Source organism: Podarcis melisellensis, assembly GCF_964234715.1.
Source record: "Podarcis melisellensis genome assembly, chromosome: 3".
In the NCBI taxonomy this organism is placed as follows: Eukaryota; Metazoa; Chordata; class Lepidosauria; order Squamata; family Lacertidae; genus Podarcis; species Podarcis melisellensis.
Genome location: NC_138530.1, coordinates 110955538 through 110972942, shown reverse-complemented (window position 1 = coordinate 110972942; position 17405 = coordinate 110955538). Strand labels below are relative to the sequence as shown.

The window sequence follows — 17405 nt, the reverse complement described above, 5'->3', positions numbered from 1 at the left end:
TGGGTTCCACAAAGGTAAGTTGTATCTAAAATTTTATTGGAGAGTGTCAAGAACATGTGAATAATTAGTGGACATTGTGTACTTGGACTTCCAAAAAGCTTTTGGTAAAGTTCTTCTCCAGAAACTCTTTACTAAGTTTAGCAATCATTCTACAGACCCTCTCAGGAAGGTCTCTTAAAAGACCAAGATGCAGAGAGCAGGTATAAACAGAATGTTCTCACAATTGAATGATGTAAGAAGTGAGATCTCCCAAGGATTTGTAGTGTGACTGGTGCCTTCTAGGTGTTTAAAATGAAAAAGGGCTGTGAGCTGCTCCAAAAGGACTTATTCCTATTGGGTGAGTGGGCATTAAAATGGCAAATATGGTTCAGTGTAAGGAGGTATAATGTGATGCTCATTGGATCAAAAAGTTCTAACTTCACATGTATGCCAGTGGAGTCTGAACTGGCAATGACTGACCAGGGAAGAGATATTGGAGCCATGGTGGATAGTTTAATGAAAATGTGGACTTAGTGTACGGCAGCTGTGAAAAGGGTGAATTAGAAAAGGGATTGAAAATAATTTTGCCAATATAATAATATACAAATCTGTGATGCAGCCACACTTGGAATACTCTGTACAGATGTCGCCATCATATCTCAATAAGGTTATAGTAGAGCCAGAAAAGATTCATAAGAAGGTAACCAAAATGATCAAAGGGTGGAGCAGTTTCTTCATAGTGGAAGGCTATTTGGGGCTTTTTTAAAAAAAAAGGTGTAGCAGGAAAGAGTGTGATAGAGGTATATAAAATTCAGCCCAGAGTAGAGAAGGTTGATATGAAGATGTTTCCCTCTTACTTTCAAAATATTTGAACCCAGCGTTAACTGATGAAGCTGAATGTTGGAAAATTCAGGACTGATAAAAGGAAGTTCTTCACACAGCACAAAGTTAAACTATAGAATTTGCACCCACAAGATGTCGTGATGGCCATCAACTTGGACAGCTTTAAAAGGGGATTAGACAAGTTCATGAAGTTTAAGACTATTCATTGCTGCTAATCATGATGTCTGTGTACTACATCCAGTATCGGAGGCATTGAGTGAATGAGTTGGCATCCATCTGCCTCTGGAGACAATGGAAGAGTGGCGATGAAGAGTTTTAGCACATGTTGTGACTGTAGAGACCAATTGAGGCAGAGGAAAGTGTTTTGGTTTACCTGCTACAAGTGCACCATGGCGTTCCTTCTGTTTGTGCTCCTTCGGGTGGTCATTCCTCCTTTGGTCACTGCTGTGGATACCCGACCTGACTGCCTGTCTCCAGGTACTACAATCATCAGCAAGGGATTCCCACATGGCGGCGTTAATGTTGCCAGCCTTCATGTCAAGTTTGCAAACATCTTTATAGGAGTTGGTCTGCCACAGGCCTAGTGACGGAAGCCAGCTCCCTGTAGAGCATGTCCTTGGGGATCCTGCCATCTTCCATTCTGTGTACATGACGAAACCAGCGTAGATGTCACTGGGACAGAAGTGCGAACATGCAAGAAATGTGTGCTTGGGAGAGCTTATCTTTGTTTGAGACTCTGTCCTGCCATGTGATGCCCAAATCTTCCTGACACAGCACATATGAAAGGCATCTTAGGCGTATATCTCTGAATACCAGTTGCTAGAAATTGTAAGTGGGGAGAGTGCTATTGCACTCAGGTCCTAATGGGCCTTTGGCTTGATCCAGCAGGGTTGTTCTTATTTGCTAAGAATTGAAAATGAAACCAGTTGCTAAGAGGCAACAGCAGGGGAGACCTGCTGCTTTCATGCTCTACTGATGGGTGACCTGTGTAAGAAAAAGGATGACAGGGTGTAGACCAGTGGTCTGATTCAGCAGTGCTGTACTTTTGCAGACACTGCATATTTTGACTTCATGGGGTTTGCGGAGAATCTGCAGCAGACTTGAATGAATATCTCTTCTTGGTGTGTCATGAGATGCCTTCCAGCAAGGCTGATTTATTGGACAAAAGGTTACAAAATGTGGAAGTTTCAATTGCAGTATCCTTATAAAGGTAACTACGTGTCTTTCTATGAACACAGATGGGAATACTTCATGTAACTGAGAAATTGCGGAATATATATCAAAACCATGTGTTTCCATTCTCCTTTCTTAGCAAAGGTATGGGAGTGGATGGGATGCCGTTCTTTCCATACCTTCATACTTAATGTGCTGTTTCCCTCTCCATGAATGGGATTCAACGAAGCTTTTGACCCTCTGCAGTTTATAGTGGGAAGAAGAAAACAAAGACATAACATGTTTCCTAACTGTATTTAATTTTGACAATAAATGTATCATGTGGTTAAACAGATCCTCTGGTGACCCAACATCCATGCAGTCTTGTGTGTTAGCTTTACCTGCTCTGTCTTACTCTTACTAGTGACTTAAATCAACCCACATATATTGGCTAGTTGTGCAAATGCATCTGCAATGATGCTTCTGTTGTAAATATCCATTCCAAGTGTTCTCTTGTTAAAAGAGGCTTCAGAATGTAAAAACCAGGCTTTTGTCCTAATCACTAAGGAGTATCTAAAATAATTGATTATGCACAGAGTGCAATGAGTGGCAGCTGCTATTTTTCAATGTTTTTCCTTTATCTATCCTGAGTTGATGTATCTGACAAAGGAGTTTCCATGAGGCTTCATTTGTCATCTTCATGAGCAGCACACTAACAAGCATTTGGTGAACATTTATATCTGGATAATCTAAGCAGCATTCGACAAGGGAGCTAAATCTGATACAGTTGTCAAGGACCTGTGCTGTCAAGGACCTAGTTCAGTGAGAGCTGTTGACCCTACATTGTGTTGAAATGTAGCCTTGAAGTGTGTGTGTGTGTGTGTATGTATGTGTGTGTGTGTGTGTGTGTTTCAGTTAAACCAGGTTTGGAGAACCTTTGGCCCTCCAGAAATTGCCAAACTAAAACTTCCATTATCCCATGCCATTGTCATATTTGCTGTGGCTAATTGCAGTTGTAGATCAGCAATATCTGGAGGGTCAGTGTTTCCCCACACCTGATCTAAAGTGAGGTTTTGTGTTGGCAGTAAGAAAAAATAGACACCAGAAGGCTTGTCAAGGGCATGTAGCAAGGCCTAGCTGGTTGCATGCAAACTGGGAAATGATATAATTAAAGTTTATAGGTTAAACAGAATTAGTTTGTCTGAATAAATAAAATAGGACTGCTTCCTTCATTATTATCATGTATAACAGTGTATAATGATTGCATTCTCTATTGAAGGTGCCATTTTGTTCCCTTTTTAAATTTCCAGAGATAAGTGTTGCCACTTTTACTTAAGCTGATTTTAGATGTAGAGTCAAATCATTGGGCACAATATCTTAATGAAGTCTTAGGCGTTATTGGTTAATACAAGCACCTTGGGTACATACATGACATTGTGATAAGAAAGACGTAATTTGCTATGATCCAAAGAACATAGAAACTAGTTCCATGAGCCCAAGGGAGCTTTGGGCTGGCATATCTTGAACAGTAGCTCCCATCTTCTGCAATGCTATATAGAATGCCTATTGGGAAATAGAAGGAAATTTCAGGAGTTGTTTGTGATTTGGCATGGAGGAATGCCCTTTCAAAGAAGAAAAAATAAAAAATCATACTTCTCACACCAAAGTCCATAAGCACACTCAGGTTAACTCTTTTATTCCTGGCTATAGTTTGTGGGTCCGGCATAGATAATCTATAGGTACTTTGTATTTTAAGGAGAAATAGCATTTTTTTATCCTATTGAAATTGAAGTTAATGCTTTCCTTAGGCCTGTACTGTTGTTTGAGATGTCATAGCAGCATGCATAGTGCATAACCAAGGTCAGTTACTCTGGATCGGTTGTCTCAGGTATGAGGAAGTACAATTTCTTGTCTTTAATGTAGTTTCTTGTCTTAGATCCACCAATCCGGTGACCCATCTGATTTAATGGCTACCGGAACCCTGCTAGCTGTACAGGTTTCCTTGTCTTTCTAACAACATTAGGAGTGCATATTGGGATTTCGTTCAAGAAAAGAAGTAGATACACCAAGCTGAAGATGATTGGCTGCTCTCTTTTGACAGACAAGTGTGAAAAGGAAACCCCATTCGAATTTCCATTCATTCTGGATTGGTGGATCTGAAGCACAGAAACAGAGTTTCAGGTAAGAAATTCCCTGTACTCAATAGTGTTACAAATGCAGAGTTTGGTTAACCAAAACTGACTGCATAGAGTTTATAAAAGCATTTAAGCCTTATATCATGGCAGGTCTGTTCAGTGTATTTATTTCACTATACCGCTTTCCTCATGGATAAGATTCCTAAATCATTTATCTCCAATGAAATGTCATTGGTAGATCGGAGTAAAATATGTGATTCTCTTAAATAAATAAGGAAAGTCTGTTGAGGTCTAGTTTATGACTTTGTAGTCTGAGGGCTGGATTTTACTATCATTTTAATTTGAACAGCTGGTTGTAAAGTGTTCATAAGCTTGGTAGTTCATGGCGTACAAAAACAACTTTTAGCCAAATGAAAGCAGCTTGATTTTTAAGTACAGTGGTATGACATGTTTTGTCTTACCTTTGGAGAGTTGGAAACAACTTTGACACGCTTACGGTCACCAACAGTGTAATCCTATGCATGTTTGCTCAGAAGTAAGCCTATCTCTCTAAAGTGGAATTTACTTCCCAGTAAGTGTATTTAGGATTGCATCTCTATTTTTAAAGCTGTTTAGACAAAGCTCTCTACAAGGCTAACTTGCGTACCCCTTGTTTTCTGGTAGCAGTGACCAAGTTTTCATTTTGGAAACATTTTTTAAACTTCGAATTTAGTGTTGCATGATACTCTAGCCTGGGCTGAAGAAAGTGAGCAAATGTTTAAAGATTTAGCATTGCAGATCCACAAAAATAGCTAGTTCACCATTTTTAAAAACGACTGGGTACTCAGTTGTAGTGAAACATTTTCCCAGGCCTTTTATTAGTTTTTTATGTGCTCCCACCGGTGTTTGAAATTTGGTCCTATTTATGCAAAATTGCATGTGGTAAAATCTGTTGCACTCAGGTTTGAGTTCATTTTTCAGTTGCACACTATAAATTCTAAAACAATAGTGTGGCAACTTGAAATGATTTGTTTTCACTTCCAGGGGTTACTACTCTGGACGTTGTTTCATACAAAATCATTCTCCTGCCTCCAGGCCAATCCTTACTACTGGTACTGAAAGGGGTCTAAGAAAGAACAGTTCTTGATAACACTCCCCCCTGCCAGCCATTTATTGTTATTTGAGAAAATTACCATATTTTTCGCACCATAGGACAATAGGACGTGCCTTGTTTTTGAGCGGGGAGGGGAAAAAAATCTCCCCCTCTCTGCCAGTGCCCCTTCAGCGAAGCGGCAGGAGGCGCTGCGCAGAGAGGGGGAGAATATCCCCCTCTTGTTTTCCTGCTCTAAAACAAGGTGCCGTTTAAGGTGCGTTCAGGCGGCTACCTTGGAAGCCTGGAGAGCGAGAGGGGTTGGTGTGCACCGACCCCTCTCACTCTCCAGGCTTCAGGTTCCTTTCAACCTGCTCTTTGGGGCTGGAAGGGGGAAGCCCACTACCAGCCCCAAAGAGGAGATCAGGGAGCAGCGGAAAGGTGCAGTGGAGAGGCTGCTGCCATAGTCTTGCGTCACTTCTCCAGCTGGGAGAGGGGCACGGGGGGCTGCTTTAGCCCCATGCACGCTCTCCCAGCTGGAGAGGTGACACGCGGCTATAGAGGCTCCTGCCATAGCTGTGCGTCACCTCTCTAGCCGGGAGAGGGTCGCGGGGCTATGGCGTCTTTGCTCCATAGGACACACACACATTTCCCCTTCATTTTTGAAGGGGAAAAAGTGCGTCCTATAGAGTGAAAAATACAGTATTTCTGGCTTACAATACCGTCGTTCTGATCTCCTGCTTTCTGAGCCTCATATTCTTTCTCCACTGGTCTCTGTTTGACACTGATCCTCATATATGTAAGTAACTCCATTTGATAAGGGGATGAATTGAGTGAACAGCCACTCTAAAACATGGAAAAGCTTGATTCAGATGCCAAGCCAAACAAAGTGTTTGGAAAATGGACCTGTGCTGGCACTTTTAAGTACCTGGTGATTGCATCTAGGTGAGTTTCGAAATACCTTTTGCAGTTTGAAAGACAACCCCCCCCGGGGGGGGGAGAAGAGAGCAAATTGCATAATGTATTTTCGGGTGAAGTCTCTAAAGGCTACTCTGCAAAATAAATTGAAAAATACAATAGGGGTTGCAGAAATCTATTCTATATAGTTACTTTAAAAGCTATTTGGCGTTTGACTTTTCATTTTCAAAGGGAACAGTATTTTGGAAACATCTGCCCCATTCCCATTTTAGAGCACGATGGGCTTTTGCCTAAGGTCATTCTTAGATGCATGTTCTTACATTGGGTGAGGAATCTCCTGATCCCAACTGCTTCACACTTTTCTGCTTTTCTCTTTTGCTGTGACAGCTGGATCTGTTGCTGGACAAAATTGCTGATTCACTGATTTCCTCATCCCTCTTCCTCCTATAGCATGAATCACGAGGCTGCATAAAAACTGCTGCTTACTAGCTGTGTTTTTGTAGACTCTAAACTCTTGGCTGTGCTATGAGTTTTGTTCCTACTACAACTTGTTCAGATTCCTTCTCTTGAGGAATCTCTTGATAGACATTTTACTATGTTTTGATATGTGTTGGAAGCCGCCCATAGTGGGCATCATCTTCATCATTGAGGAATCACTGTTTATCTGTAGTACTCCTTGTCCATTTCCCATCTGAATGGTCCGTGTTTACAGCAGCATTTTTTGCAGTTGTGTTAGCCTTGAACAATGCTAAAGTCGCTACTGGCCTTGAATGTATTCAAGTGCTTGAAACCACCCCTTTCTGTTTTGTTTTTTTTCTAGACAGGACTGGGGAACTCATGGCCCTCCAGGTGTTGTTGCACTAGAACTTCCATCAGCCCCAGCCAACATATGATGGGAGTTGTAGTCAGCAACATCTGGAGAGCCAAAGGTTTTCCATACCTGTTTTGGACACTCTTATTTCTAAGATTGTTGTTTACTTGCTACACCCCAAGCTTTTCCAGAATCAAATCCAGTCAAGTTGTTGTCTAAAATGGCAGCTTGCCTGTACTCTACATCAGAGTTTCCCAGACTTGGTTCTGTTTTTGGATTACAACTCCCACCATCCCCTAACTAACTCCGGAAGTGGAGGAAGCTATACTTCTTAGATAAGCATGCTTTTGCATGAAGGTCTAGCAGGAGTGGGAACATTTTTCAGCCTCAGAGCTTCATTGCTTTCTGGTCAAGCTTTCATGGCACATATGAGAGAGTGGGATGAGAGGCAAATGTGAGCAGAGCAATGTATATAATTTTTTCCTTTGTACAATAGGCTAGTTTCTACACACAGACTCCCACTACTCTTTATCCTCCATCGAGGCAAGCAAGGGTCAATTGAAAGCACACATTCTTAACCAGGCAAAAACACTTTGGTAGGATGTGAAGCAGGGAGGAGCTATGAGTGAGGGGTGTGGCCTTGGAAGAGCATGTGCAGTTGGAGAAACTCAAGAGGGCCAGATAGAGACTCCAGGAGGACCATATTCAGTCTCCAGGCCCGAGGTTTCCAACCTTGATCTCTAAATTTTCAAGGTTTATTTAACCCAGATCTTCACTTTGCAACCTGTGGAACTAGCTTTTTCTTGATGAAGAAAATTTTCTTGCATGCTTAAAGAAAACACACTTAGTTGACTCACTGGGGAAAATAAATTTACATATACTTTATAGATACAAGGATCTGTATATTCAGGCGGCTCCCTCCATCTGTCCCACTCCTGGCAGTATGGGAGTAATGACAGTGGCTTATCTTACAGAATTATTGTCATGATTATAGCAGCATGTATGTTACATAAATGCCTGAATTGTTGTTAGAGCCTGCATATGATGGCTCAGGGTTAATTGTTTGTATGTTCAGTTTAGATTTTAAATTTTATGGTAACACATACATGCCAATTAGGCAGGATTAAACAAGTCAGGTGTTGTTGTTTTTTTTTAAAAAAAATCTGACAATCACGGAAACATTCTAGCACAGAACCATCAAATTAAGTGAAATACAGCTGGGTGCAAAATAGATTCCTTGACAGTTATGCACCACATTTCATGTAACATTGTACAATCACATAGAATGTCTATTTACTTGTACATGCTGAATCCTTTTTTATATTGCAGAACACTAAAGTAGAAGTAAAACTTCAGAGGCTGCTCTTAAGTTGGTCACATGCAGTCTGGGGATGGATGGAGTGTCTCTTGTGTCTTTGGGAGCGATCTGCCTGGTGTGGGTTTACATTGTCCAGCTGTGTATGCTTGCACACACACACACACACACACACACACACACACAGAGAGTACAGTGACAGCAGGAGACAGACATGGGAAAGAATGCACTGATGAGTCTGGGCTTGGGGCCAAACTAGACATGATGGTGACAGGCCTATGACTTACCTCTCTGCAATCTGTCTCTCTTGGGTACTCTTCAGTGTCAGAGCTTGGCTGAAAATCAGCGAGCTCAGCTAGGAGGAAAGCATTTGAGAGGAGAGGGTATGGAGAGATGATTGACTGTTGTGGGCCACTTTCCTCACCTGCTTGCCCCATTTTCCTTTGAAATGCTCTGTAGGGGTGTGGCCTGCATTGAAACAAATGAATCAGCTACTATCGTGTGTGCCATTTGACCTGTAAGGGAGCCCTGGGAGTTTGGTTTTGGAGACTGTACGACAGAAATGAACAATCCATTCAGTTGTTGCATATGAGAGGAGCAAACCACCAACACTGGCTTAGCACTGTGTTCACACCAGGAATCACGGTTTGCATTGTTCCAAACAAGCCAAGGTTTGCTCTTTGCTTCCTGATCATGTTTTGTTTGGTCAAACTAAACCAGAATTTTTTCATGTGATGTAAAAACTGGGTTACTAGCCATGCTTAAGAGCTAGCAATTAAGGGGTTTAGGGGTCACCAGTGCCTTTCTCAGCTTGCTCTAGTTTTTCCATACTACAGAGCGTTGAGCTGCATCAAGGAAAGAAATGTACCCATTGTTGTTTGAGCTGTTCCTAGATTTTGGTAGCATAACTCCTGACTGATAGTTTCTGGAGGCAATATGCCTCCTCCTTCTGGTCCCTTATTGCTCATGATCCTTTGCAAATAACATGTTTTTATATTAGTTTTAACTTTATCAACTCAGACAATCTTAGAGTTTCCATTCTTCTTACATACATAGAGGTTTTGTTTCTTTGTTGCCTTGTATTTGCGAATGAAACTAGAACCCAGGTAGGCAACATGGTGCACTCCATATGTTATTGGACTCAAGCTCCCATCAGCTCTAGCAAGGATGGCCAGTAATCAAGGATTATGGGCGTTTTAGTCCACAGCATCTGGAGACAACCACACTGCCTATCCTCACTTTAGAAGGAACACTTTGAAAACAATGAAATTAGTACCTTGCTGTCAAGTTTGTACCTTCCTGTGTTGAATAGTTAATAATAGAAACATCCTTAGTAATAATGCTCTAGAAAGACAAAAACATGTGCCTTAAAGCCGATGTTGACCTTGAATATCAACTGTTATTTTGGGGTTGCTGGCATATTGCTGCTAAGAACATCACTTCTTGACTTTTTATTGACTAAAGACTAATCTTGAAATGTAGTTCTTGAAATACCTACTTGAATAAATAGTCTAAAACCTTTCATATTGAATTGCTTAGAGCTGCAGGTATAAACTGATTCTTGTGAAGTTCCTCTGCACTTTAGAGGGAAAGCAAATAATAGCTTAACAGAGATTTTTGACTGCAGGGTCTCATATTCTGTAATGGTATTTTGGTGTTCTAGATGGCTTGGAAATATACCAGGTCCTTGTATGCATATCAAGGTAAATCCAGGATTCCTAGTTTATCCTGGCATACTGTGAATGAGCAACCTGCTGGTCTCTCATGCTTTGCTTTTCCCTTTGTGTGAGCAGTTTAGACTAACCAATAAGCCAGAGGTTTTCAACCTTTCGGAGTTCATGGCTCCCTTGACTAACTACATTCTTTCTGTGGCACCCCTGTGGGGCTCAGGAGCCCATTAAGTCACCCCTTGCCTGCAGAGCCAGCAGCCCCTCACCCCTTTTTGAACACTCACCTTTGTGGAGTGTTCCTTCAGCTGCCTCTCTTCTCCCCTCTTCTTCAGAGTCCTCTGGGCAGTCACAGCTGCCACCCCTGGTCTCTGAGCTGCCACCTCCCCCTGCCCCAAAGAGAGGTGCCTTCTCACACCACCCAACAGAGGCCTGGGAAGTACCCCCTGGCCAACACCAGAGGCACCATTCGCCTGGGGAGCTTGTAGCCAGAGCTGTTGCAACAAACAGCTGTGCAAGCTTTTGGGAGGCAGAGACACGAGAGTGAGGGAGGGAGGGAAGGAAAGAAGGACAGAGGCCAGTGTTGCCTGTGGCACCCCTGACCATCATTCAGGGAACCCCAGAGTGCCATGTCACACTGTTTGAAAACCACTGCAATAAGCAATGGCTTATCATAATGTGCAAGCCAACATCCTGGGTTGTTGCTTCCAAGCAACTAAACCAGGGCTTAAAGTGGGCTTTCAAATTCTAGTTTGTGTGGGAGCAAGATTACAAATTACTTATTTGCAATGTGTAATATCTGCAACTGGGTCTGGTTCATCCGTACATTATCTGCACGATCCCCTTGCATTGCAAGTGTGGCATGTGCCCACATGTATTTCCGTCAGGGCTCAACAGGTCACTACATGAGACTGACAGGGAGTTCCAGCACAAAGGTCTTTGTTTTGTTAAAAAACCAGATTGTACAGAAGAATGAAGTGTTGATCTCCTGTCCTATCAACAGGAGGGATAAGGTGGACTCGAAACCCAAGTAAACAAAATGAAAAACAGATAATTTCCCCTGCTATTGTGCCCTAATGAACACAACGTAGGACTATTAGCTGAACTGACTGGTTCATTGTTGCATGAAAGGATTAATGAAGAAATACATATAGATGCTGAAGTTGAGCTGACCCATGTGCTGCAATCCTAGATCTACCTATCTGGGGGCAAGCCCTATTGAACTCAGTGGGGCTTACTTCTGAGTAGTTGCTCACAGGATTTCACTCAGTGTCAAATCACTATTTTGGATTCAGTGAAGTTGGCTGGAAGCTAAAGAGGAAAACCCAAGATGGTTCTGCTTACTTGCTGTAGTTTCCTGGTATTTGTCTCCTCAATGATGCTCATGTTGGAAGAAAACAACAGCCTCACTTTGAAGAACAAAACTGCCCTTTGTGACCTGAGAACAATGTGGCTAAGTACCATACTTAACCTTCTGCACTCTTGTGACTTGTCAACAAATGAAAATAGAATTGATATAGTATGGCAGAAGTGTCAGGGAGCATATGCTTATCATATATGCAAAATGAGTCTGGTACTTCTTTCCCCATGTTTCACACATGACTTCTGGTGTGGTATTCCTTGGCCTTGAGTTGGGGGAGCGGAAGGGAGTCACTTTTATTGGGACAGTGGTGTGGGTTCCAGAAGCATGTTTTCCTACGTAGACCAATGAAATAAAATTGCTGTTGCTAAATTGGGTTGTTTTATGTGCATTTGTATTATTTTTTTACTGCTGGTTTTTGATGGTTTTTGTTTCTAATAGTTATGAACTGCCTCCAGTATGAGAGGTGGGATCAGAAAAAAGCTCTCCCATGAGTGGTCAGCCCCCATAACAAGGTTGTCATCATTTAGCAGTAAAGGCTTCACAGTTGCAGTGCATAACATACAAAATACCTACATTTGTATACAAAATCCACATCTTGACAAAAATTTCCTAGGGTCACCAGGGGCCAGTTAGAATTATTAGGGGACTGCATCTGCCTGTGGCCATCTCAGCTGAACTTTAGTGGCACTTTCCAGGCATTTTGCCCTTGTGCATTTGCTATCACGGAAGGGGAGGAATGGAGCTGAATTTGCTCCCTCGCCCTTGCCATTCATGCATTGGGGGAGGTTGGAAGCAGGAGAGTCTGCTGCATACATAGTCTGCTGCTACCCACACAATTTACTGCTCTGGTTTGCAGGATTAGAGATTGTAAAGGTAAAGGGACCCTGACAGTTAAGTCCAGTCGCGAACGACTCTGGGGTTGTGGAGCTCATCTCGCTTTACTGGCCGAGGGAGCCGGCGTTTGTCCACAGACAGTTTTTCTGGGTCACATGGCCAGCATGACTAAGTCACTTCTGGCAAAACCAGAGCAGCGCACGGAAACGCCGTTTACCTTCCCGCTGAAGTGGTACCTATTTATCTAATTGCACTTTGATGTGCTTTCAAACTGCTAGGTTGGCAGGAGCTGGGACTGAGCAATGGGAGCTCACCCCATTGCGGGGATTCGAACCGCTGACCTTCTGATCAGCAAGCCCTAGGCTCAGTGGTTTAGACCACAGCGCCATAAGGAAAGCCTATAAGTATACAGCAGGCTACTCACTTCAGACGTCCCTCCCTCCATGTGGATTATGGGAGTGGTGTCTGAGTACATGGCAGCAGGGGTAGCAGGTTCAGCCCTGCTCTCCCCCTTGCTCATTTGTAAACACATGGAAGGGAGAATGCCTGAAGAAAGCTATGGAGAGCGAGGCTTGTAAATGTGTTACATCAGGGGTTCTATGCCCAGAAATGTCACCATCAGAAGTGATGGTGCTTTACACTGGGTTAGGCCTTCCTCCATCTCTTCCCTGTAACAACTGTGTTGTAGCTGAAAGAGGCTCCTTAGGAAGCAGAGGTTATGGGCAGGGATCCAAGGAATTGTGGGATTAATTCCATGAGCCCAAGAGGGCTTTACACTTTTTCACTTAACAGCAGTTTGCCGTTGTGCCTGGCAAACTGAGTTTTTGAAAACTGTGAAAGATTTCAAAAGCACTCTGTCACATGATGTGGGGTGTGTTTGTGTCAGCTGTTTTCAAAGAAGAATGAGAAGCCTAAAATTTCATGCAAGCCCATTTCTGAGTCTAAGCAGCTCTTTAGATCTCAACCAGCAGCCCTGTTGCTACAGGACTGGTCCATATGATCCAAGGGTTGAGACCTCTCAAATTGAATGGTGCTTTCTTAGTAGACTGGAAAAAAGGGTGCATAATACTGTCACCTGTAAAAGGAACCATCACTCCTTGCTGCTTAAGTCCTTGGTGATGTTTCAAGAAATATTTGATTTTTATATCTTGTAGGGTTTTTAAAAAAACTATTGATGCAGCCAACTTGCATCCACGTCTGTTACTGCTCTCACTTTTAGAGTAATTTTCCTTCCTGCTATGAAGCAGTACATAAAGTCCTTGTAAAATGGCCGTAATGATATGAACTCAGAAGTTGCCACTGATGTGACCAGCAGCAACCCATCGTTTCCCCCCTCCCTCGTTTTCAAGGTGAATTTTCTTTAGAGTGAGTTAAGGGGAGAGAAGTCTTCTTTCCACTACTAGTTAAGTGAAACTTCATTTGACTGGGACACCGTGTGTGTGTGTGTGTGTGTGTGTGTGTGTATAAAATGTGAATTGCACACATGTAAAATATGTGTATGAAATACGTATTGTCTTTGCTCATCCTCTTGCTGCTCCGCTGTGTATGGAACGTCCCACAGTGGACAAGTGTGCGTATTTACATGCTACATTCGTACTGTTTGCATTCATCCCTTGTTCACAGCTGTCTCTTCTTGTTGCCTTCCTCAATGTCAAAAGTTAGGCGATTATGTCCTATGGGCAAAAATATGTCTCTTTTTGTTAGTTGTTCTGCAGAGGAGATGTACACTAATAGTACTGTGTAAATGATGCAGTGCTGAGAGCGTGTTCCCTCCTAATAACACGACACTAATGAACCACTTGCAACTTCTGTCGAGTGAAATTGAGGGGCTCAACTAAAACTTAAAAGCCAAGCAGACAAAAGTCAGCCATGTAAGGCTAAACAAAACCTCCCTGGCCATTATCCTTAAAGATAAAGGGACCCCTGACCATTAGGTCCAGTCGTGGCTGACTCTGGGGTTGCAGCGCTCATCTCGCTTTATTGGCCTAGGGAGCCGGCGTACAGCTTCTGGGTCATGCGGTCAGCATGACTAAGCTGCTTCTGGCGAACCAGAGCAGAGCACGGAAACGCCGTTTACCTTCCCTCCGGAGTGGTACCTATTTATCTACTTGCACTTGGACGTGCTTTTGAACTGCTAGGTTGGCAGGAGCAAGGACCAAGCAACAGGAGCTGACCCCGTCGTGGGGATTCAAACTGCCGACCTTCTGATCGGCAAGTCCTAGACTCTGTGGTTTAACCCACAGCGCCACCCGGGTCCCCTATTATCCTTAAGGAGGGTTAATTCTTTCTAGGTAAAAGGAGGCACCTCATCAAATGACCACAGGGTTCTTCTTGCTCAGCTGTTCATTTCTCCCTGCCCAAAGACTTTTTCCAGTCCCATCCTAGAGACAAATAGGGAGTGGATGGCATCAGACCAGAAGAATCTTAGCATATTGTTAAAGTTGTGAAGGAATGTAATGGCTTGATGAAACACACAGATGTTATGTTACTCGACTTCTATCAGAGTTGTGCAAGTTGTTAAATGCTTCCAATTCTTTGTTTTCAAATTTAAGGTTTGCACTTTCTCCCTCCCTCCTTTTTTTCATTTTGCAAGAAGGGGGAGGGGGACCCATTGCTCACTGATAGAGAACCTAGTTAGCACGTAGCTGGTGTCAGTGCCCAACATCTCCAGTTAGAGCAGGAAACCTGTGGCTTTCCACAAGATAATGGACTTCAACTCCTGCCATCCCTGACCATTGCTCATGCTAGATGGGACTGATGGAAATTAGGAGTCCATCTGTGAATTAAATTATCTTGGAGAGCAGAATATAGAAGGTTCCCTGAGTGGTTGGCCAACAGAGTTGCCAGTACTGGTCTTGATGGGCCAGTGATCTACTTACCTGTAAGGCATCTTCAGATGTTTGTTTTTTACAGGAGCACTACTATTCAAAGCGTTTGCTGAGCTTAAATGCCAAAATGCTCTAGCTTGAACTAGTGCCTGCTGCCTACAAATGTTTTTTTTAAAAATAAATTTTTTATTGAAGTTTCAAAAATTTTTAACACAACAAAAACAAAACATTACAATAATAATAACAAACAAAAAACAATATAAAAAAACATATAAATTCAACCCTTAATTTCTTATAACTTACTTTCCCGACTTCCTCATACCTCCCCTTTCTGTATTCCAATTTCTAACTAATTTTCAACAAATCCTTCCCTTATTTTTAACTTAATTTTAATCTTACTTATTTTCTTTAACTTATCCGTTACCGCTCGTAACCACAAAAATGGTTTTACAAATGAACTGCCTATATTACAATGAAATAATCCTGTCAGTCTAAAAAGATGCAGAAGGTTAGTGTTAGTAGCACACCAAAGTACACGAGAGCAAAAATTATGTTAATGTTTTAGAAAATGTCAGCCCATGAGTCAGTTATTGGAAAGTAAAACCATTGCTCTGTGTTAGGTTTTTTAAAAAAAATGTTTTGACTTGATTTGAAGAAAGTTGTTGATCACACAGTCAAAAACAGGATGACCTGTACTGATAGGAATGTATTGGGTTGTGCATCGATCACCACCTGAAGCATGTCCAGTTTATAGCAATATGATGTGATTGCAATAACAAATTCCCTAAATTATGCAATCACATTTAGATCACTTTTCAGAAAGTTCACATGTTCCATAAATGTAGCATTAAATGATTGTGTTTAATGTTTACTGCTAAATTAGTTTAGTTTGCTTTCGAACTGTGTTACCTTTAACATGTTTGCTTCCTGCTGTTCAATGCAAAATTTACTGAAAGTTGATCTACCCTATGTTTTCCCCCCTTACTGAAAGGACTGTAGCGATTAGACTTACTTAGCCAAGAATGCTGACCAGCACATGAAGCACCAGTTCACTGTGCTGTAAAATATGGGGAGATGCATGCCAGTAGTTGTTTAAATAAATTAGTGCTAGCTGGCCAGCATATGTTGTTCTGGGAAGACATGTTTTTCCAGGAAGGATTGACCAGCAATACTGATGGGCGGTGTGATGCCCGCTTTGCTTTCTTGTGCTATAGTGCTTGGTTTGATTTTATTGCATTGACATCTGTGCAAGAACCATCTTTGTCTTGTGGCCCACTGTGATCTGGACTAATTGGGGAAAGGATTGCCTGTTTTGAGTAGATAAGATAAGCCTTTGAAACCTTCCAAAGTTAGTTCTCTTGCTCATTTAAAAACAGACCTGATAGCAACATGCCCCCCCCCACTTGCATGGGTTAGCACTTTATTTACCGTATTTTTTGCACCATAACACTCACTTTTTTCCTCCTAGAAAGTAAGGGGAAATGTCTGTGCGTGTTATGGAGGGAATGCCTACGGGTGGGGAGGGGGGGTCTACTGCAGTCGTGAACAGAGGATCCATGGTTCTCCTTCCTTCCCTCCTCCGTGGCTCGCTTTGAAACAGCAAAGCGGGAGAAGAGCCGCTGAGTGGGGAGGAGAGAGGGACAGAGAGCCTGCTTCTTTAAAGGAGCAAAGCGGGAAAGGAGAGGAGCTGCTTACACGAGTGTAAGCGGTTCCTGTCCGGTTGGTTCCTTTAAAGCAAGCAGGCTCTCTGTCCCTCTCTCCTCCCCACTCAGCTTGCTAAATAGCAGCAAAGTTTTTCAGCTTGCTAAGCCGCGGATGAGCGGGGAGGAGGGAGAAAAGCAGAGCCTGCTTGCTTTAAAGGAGAGGAGAGGAGCCTTCTCCCCTTATACCCCTCTTCTTCATTATTAGCAGCACCCTTCTCCACCCATCCCACGCATGCTCCTTGTCCCTTGAGTGCTTTTCCTTCCCTCCCCACTTAAAACGTGGTTACAAAGCATGGATCCACATGGATCCTCAGGATTTTTGCACTGAGTCACCCCAAACTCACTGTCAGATCACATGTCTGTGGCCACAGCATGAACCACAAAAATCATACATCCACTGTTTCGTTTAGAATATTTTTTCCCCTTGTTTTCCTCCTCTAAAAACTATGTGCGTGTTATGGTCAGGTGCGTGTTATAGAGCGAAAAATACAGTAATTAATAAGCAATTTACCAATTTACCAAAGTTGTGCAGGGACTTAAAAGCCGGACTTTTTGCCCTCTTATTCACTAGCATGAGAGGTAAATGGTAGTACCTGATGACCTTCTTATGACCACATGACTTGTGGCCTTAAATTGAAATACAAGTACTTGATACGAGTCAGCAGTACTAATTTGCAGTATTTTAAAATACAAGCATTCTTGTATAAAGCAGTAGATTATTTGACCCATCCAGGGTAAAAAATTGACCAGTTTCACAGACGCAGGAGCCACTTACACACAGTACATTT

General features: G+C 42.5%; 1 protein-coding gene across 5 annotated transcripts in view; it reads left to right on the top strand.

The window, feature by feature from the left end:
• Window positions 1–17405, top strand: part of FBXW11 (F-box and WD repeat domain containing 11) — a 97777-nt gene that overhangs the window by 19669 nt on the left and 60703 nt on the right. For 2 of the 5 annotated variants that reach the window (XM_081906294.1, XM_081906292.1), the window contains exon 2: window positions 4076–4155. The exons of the other annotated variants lie outside the window; for them this stretch is intronic. The gene's annotated coding sequence lies outside the window, so the exon portion shown is untranslated. The remainder of the gene's footprint in view (window positions 1–4075; window positions 4156–17405) is intronic. 5 annotated transcript variants of the gene reach the window in all.